We start from the raw sequence: 6,000 nt of genomic DNA on the forward strand, positions 1-6,000 counted from the left end.
AGTAACTGACACAAAATCAAAGGTGGATAGACCAATTTACTCAATAGTAACTGACATCAAAACAAGGGTAGGTAGATCAATTTACTCAATAGTAACTGACATCTAATCACAGGTGGATAGATCAATTTACTCAATAGCAACTCACATCAAATCAAGGGTGGGTAGACCAATTTACTCAATAGCAACTGACATCAAATCAAGGGTGGGTAGACCAATTTACTCAATAGTAACTGACATCAAATCAAGGGTGGGGAGACCAATTTACTCAATAGTAACTGACATCAAATCAGGGGTGGGTAGACCAAATTACTCAATAGTAACTGACATCAAATCAAGAGTAGGTAGACCAGTTTACTAATATTAAATATTAAATTGAGCAAGTGCATTGGTCAATGAATGGCATCTAAACATTCTAGTTTTATACAGGTGTTACACAAACACCACAAAAATGTGCATTTGCAACTTCGTTAGTATGATTTAAGGGTCGACTCAAACATAGCCAGAAAACTGTTCAAGGATATACATTCTATTCTTTATATGACTTAAGCAGCGGCGGTTCAGAGGTTAGGGTACTGACTTATGATTAGTAAGCCACTGGTTCAAGACATACAAGGATTATTGGTGGTGTTAGGAAGAGTATCCAACCATAATTGCTCTTGCGCTGCACTGCTAAGGAAAACAACATTGACAGGAAACCTGAGACGGGTATCAGGAAACCATCTCGGTACCCTCCCAAAAAAATCCATAAAATGCCTAATCTATTAGAAAAGATGATGACATGAGGGACCTGCCTTCTGCAGATTACACCTATCCAACTATTTCTTACATCAAATCAAGTACGGGTAGATCTATTTACTCAATAGTAACTGACATCAAGTCAAGAGTAGGTAGACCAGTTTACTCAATAGTAACTGACATCAAATCAAGGGTTGGTAGACCTATTTACTCAATAGTAACTGACATCAAGTCAAGGGTAGGTAGACCAGTTTACTCAATAGTAACTGACATCATAGCAAGGGTGGGGAGACTAATATACTCAGTACTAAGTGACATAAATTATGGGCTGGGATACCAATTTACTCAATAGTAACTGACATCTAATCAAGGGTGGATAGATCACTTTACTCAATAGTAACTAATAAATTCTAATAAGAATTTAGGTGATATCTAACTTACGTCGAGGCCCTGCCTTTTTATTGATCTTTTCATTCTTTTGATTCTTCACTCTCCTAACAAGGGATTTATATTAGTATCACTGACAACATTAGCTAGTCTCTATAACAGCAGTGTGACATCAATGGTCAATAGAAAGATGGTTTAAACAGAACATTAAAAAGGGTATTACTTACGAGGCATCGCACACCTTGTTACTGCCGAGAGCTGCAATACATATGAAACAATAATAACATAATAAGCATCTCTGGTAAGAGCATATTAAAGCAGTATGTTTGGATGATAGAAACAATGATGCAAAACACCAGGGTTGTCATGCATTAGAACTGCACTGTATCCTCACAGTTGGTGCGCAGTAATTCTACAGTGTGTTACAATTTTCTAGTGCGCAGTAGACATTTACTGCAACTGAGCTCTTACTGGAAACTGCCCACTCTAATCTACTGCATATTCACTTCAATCACTTTCATTTGAAACCCAGCACTTCATGCGTACTGCTAATGCGCGTAACTTTGAAACTGCATGTGTACTGTAACTGCGTATTAGTATGAAGTTGATACTGTGCATCAACTCAAACTGCTGATTTTCCAAGAATTTGCACTGCATTGTGCAAAATTGTCAGATGCTATGTTCAGCAAACTCATGAACTTGTATTTTAATTCCATATCGTTTCGGAATAGAGAGTCAGGCTTTATCACAATTCCGATCAATGAAATTAGAATCTTAGTATTGCATCGTCGTTAGCATTTTATATTACTAGAAATTCCCCTGTCATACAGCCCACGACCAAAGTGATATTGGAAAAAAGAAAGGGTACTGATAGTTGAGAAATGCAATATTAGCAGTCAAATGGCACTGAAGTGCAATAGGATAACTGCAATGGTAGCTGTAATGTACTGGGTGTGGGTGTTATTATGTACAACAAACAGCAATAATGAAAGGAAAAAATTATATGTTTATATCTTCCCCCTGCAATAGGAGAAATGTAATATTAGAAGTAAAATGCACTGATATTATTAGAATAACCAGTATTATCAATATAGTAATACAGTAATGATAGAAAACCAATGCACAATTTTGTTTACATTTCAAAACGTCATAGCAACCAATATCAAGAAGTTGTGATATTTATCTAGATTTTTAGAAAATCTATTTAACAAAATGATTTAGGAAAAATAATAACAGTAACATATTGCCCAACATCGGTCACTATATACTTCGATCTTGTAAATTCGAATGACTATTCTTATAGTTAAGTCTTATAAAATCGAATAATTATTCTTATAACTAAACATCGTAATAATCTTATAAGAATCGTTAGAAAAATATCATTATCATTTCCTTTACGTTCACTGCTTTGGACATCAGTTGGAATACCAAAGTACTCATTATAAGTGTCTAAAATGTCAGTTACTTTGAAATCGGCAAAAAAGAAACAATTACTTTTCAGTACTTTTACGTTAGTTACAAAAACCTTCGGCAATTCGACAATGCTATAGACTGGTGAAATGTGCACATTTTTGTCGTGAAATGCGCACGACTTAATGGTTCTACTCTCTGTCTCACGGCCTTCTCGGCGTTTCGTTGGCCGGTCTTAATTTTGATTAAAAAAGGCTTGTCAAAGTTTTAATAGCGGTTTTAGGCCAAGTTAATCTGTCTATTTATGAATAATCCGATCAGATGGGTAAGGTGTAGGATATTGTCTACAATTTTCAAAAACTTAGTAACATATTTAAATAGGTTTATATGTGTTTTGTATCGTTATTATACTTAAACGACTCCATTGAAAAATGGTTAAATTTGTTGATGAGATTTCGGTACAAGAGTTTGCGATGGCCGTTGATGAATAATTTTCGTGAGTTGTGTGCACATGTGCATTTATCATAAAGCTCCCGAACAATCGCTTCGCTCTTGTTTGGTCGTGGGAAAACCATAATAGATTATCACTTCAACCGTATACAGTATGCTAATTGTGATCAATTTGTTTGCCTGTTCATACTCGAGTTTGGGCAGCATTCACATATCGCAATGGTGTTGTGGTTGCAACCCAGTCAACTCAATACTCGATTTTGTAATGAATTTTCACAAAAATGTGCCGCGCTTGGATGTACAGTGTAATGCAAAAGTGCCTACTGTATTTAGCTAAATGCGCTTTAGCAACTTTCTTACGGAATATAACACTGCGCCCTGGGCAGTAGGCAGGCCGCCATTGCACCAATACTGCTTACTGCGCATTAGAAAATAGTTGTACTCCATGTTTACTACGTACTGTGCAGTAGTAAAAGTATGTAATGAAAAATTTGTTATTTAAAATGTTAATGCCCAGATGTAAAATGCAATGCATTTTGAAGGCACAACTCTACAATACACTTCCATTTACTCAATAATAGCTAATTAACTAGAGTGAGAATGTTAAAAATTTAGGTGATATTGGAAATATGATTGATCTAACTTACGTCGAGGCTCTGCCTTTTTATTGATCTTTTCATTCCTTTGATTCTTCACTCTCCTAACAAGGGATTCATATTAGTATCACTGACAGCATTAGCTAGTGACTGTAGCAGCAGTGTGACATCAATGGTCAATAGAAACATGGTTTAAACCATAGATATAGTAAACCCTACTATATCTATGGTTTAAACAGAACATTAAAAAGGGTATTACTTACGAGGCATCGCAAACTTTGTTACTGCCGAGAGCTGCAATACATATAAAACAATAATGACATAATAACATGCTGTTAGAGATGATTAGAAAGTGACTCGATTTAATGCAATTCTCATCAATAAATTAACAATTTCCCAATTCAATTGCATCATATGTCATACCTCTTTTATGAAACAATAATAACATAATAAGCATCCCTGGTAACAGCACATTAAAGCAGTATAATTGGATGATAAAAACAATGATGCAATAAAATTGAAGCTCTCTTAAAAGTGATCAGTAACCAGGGCCGTATTCCCTGGAGCGGCTGGGCGGCTGAGCCGCCCCAACCTTTTAGTAATTTTTACCGGCTAAGTACTAAGAATTGCAGTCTAAGCTCATTCACTTGGAATTTCCAACTACTAATGACGAGCGCTAGATGCAACTAGTGATAAGGCTCACTAATCTAGTACAATTGTATTAGTTTTGCCTGCCACTAATGCAGTGAGTGAAAGATCCTTTTCTGCATTGAAGCAAATCAAAACAGATGAGGAGCACTATCGGGCAGGCTTGTCTAAATAATCTTCTAATATTACACATATATAAAGATGTTGAAATACATGTAGATACAGAATCAGTTGTGAAAGATTTCGACCATGGACATATTGACAGAACAAAATCTATTGCAATAAAGAAGTAATGTTTTTTGACAGAAATCTGTATTGTCATAAGTTTTATATCGCTTGTTGAATAAAGAAAAAGTTTTACCTACCATGAACCATAAGCAATATATTTATGTAGACTTCGATGCTTACAATTGATTGCATTTATGCATATTTTGAGGGTTGTTGATGCCTAAAAGGTCCAGAGCTCCGGGGCGCTGCCCCGTACCCCGTTGAAGAGGGATCGTATAACACCGCCCCCTAAACCCCAAGTGTTCATAACTAGTTGCCTAACATTTGCAGCCCCAACTTGCAACCAGAGAATACAGGCCTGTCAGTAACATACATAAAACTGACAGTTTACAACAATGCGAGACAAGCCATAAGTATAAGTCAGCATTCTTGCTACTATCATCAGCTCTCATTTTATCATCTCAAGCCTGAGAGTTATGACTTTATTTAAACAATTATATCTCGTCGATGGCAGACGTATATTGTGAAATAAAGACACAGAGTGACACACATTGACATATACATATGATATGCTAGCGGTAACATAATGAGGAGTATGTCTATATCATGTTCATCAGGATAATAATGGCTGCCAAGCGTCTTAGCCACACATATGTTTAGATAAATCTTGATTGATTTTTAATAAATTTCTCAATTGTAACCGAATATGATGCAATGTTCTTCACATTATATTCTAATAGTCCTGCGCATTCGTTAAATGCAGAACAGTGAAAAATACCTTTATAACTATTGCCAACTATACCTTGACATAGGAAAGACTTGGTCTTTTTTTGGACAGTTTTTAAGAATGAGCTTTCCTTGGTTCTTCTGCCACTTTTATCAGTGGTCACCTTCATCGGTGAAACCTTCCTCACTGGAGCCAACTTTTTTTTGTTTAAAAAAAAGCCTGTAGCCTTGCTGTCCAGGATGGTTGAGGAACTTCTAAAATATGAATATTACTTTATTTTGCATGGTTCTCAGTACCACCTTGCGGCAATGTTGCATGTTTGAGTATTGCGATGAGTTATTTGAATGATTAAAGCTGCCCAACGTTGATAGCATTAACTTATATTATAATTTATGCACGCAAAACTTAGGCTAGTAAGGCCAGAGGAAGAGTATACTCACGTTCCATAGAACATTTCCTCAGATTCATCGATTTCGTTGAACATGTTGTAACAATCTTCTACACCCAAGGTTAATGTAGACTATTACGATATGCACAGTCAGTAGTACACTATTGCGACGGAATAATGTAAAGCACAATTGACGGCAGCGTACAATTGCAGAAGATTGATGTCAGACAACACAATCGCACAGAACAAGTATAAAATGGCGCGATCTGTACAGTTGATAGTAGTGTACAATCGCACGAGATAAATATAAAATGACACGATCAGTACAGTTGATAGTAGTGTACAATCGCAAGAGATAAGTATAAAATGACACGATCAGTACAGCTGACAGTAGTGTACAATCGCAAGAGATACGTATGAAATGACACGAT

General features: G+C 36.0%; 1 pseudogene; it reads right to left on the reverse strand.

The window, feature by feature from the left end:
* Positions 1-5,665, reverse strand: part of LOC137390787 (probable E3 ubiquitin-protein ligase HERC1) — a 29,191-nt pseudogene extending 23,526 nt beyond the window's left edge.
* Between the last annotated feature and the right edge of the window lie 335 nt (positions 5,666-6,000).

Source organism: Watersipora subatra, chromosome 3, assembly GCF_963576615.1.
Source record: "Watersipora subatra chromosome 3, tzWatSuba1.1, whole genome shotgun sequence".
Lineage (NCBI taxonomy): Eukaryota > Metazoa > Bryozoa > Gymnolaemata > Cheilostomatida > Watersiporidae > Watersipora > Watersipora subatra.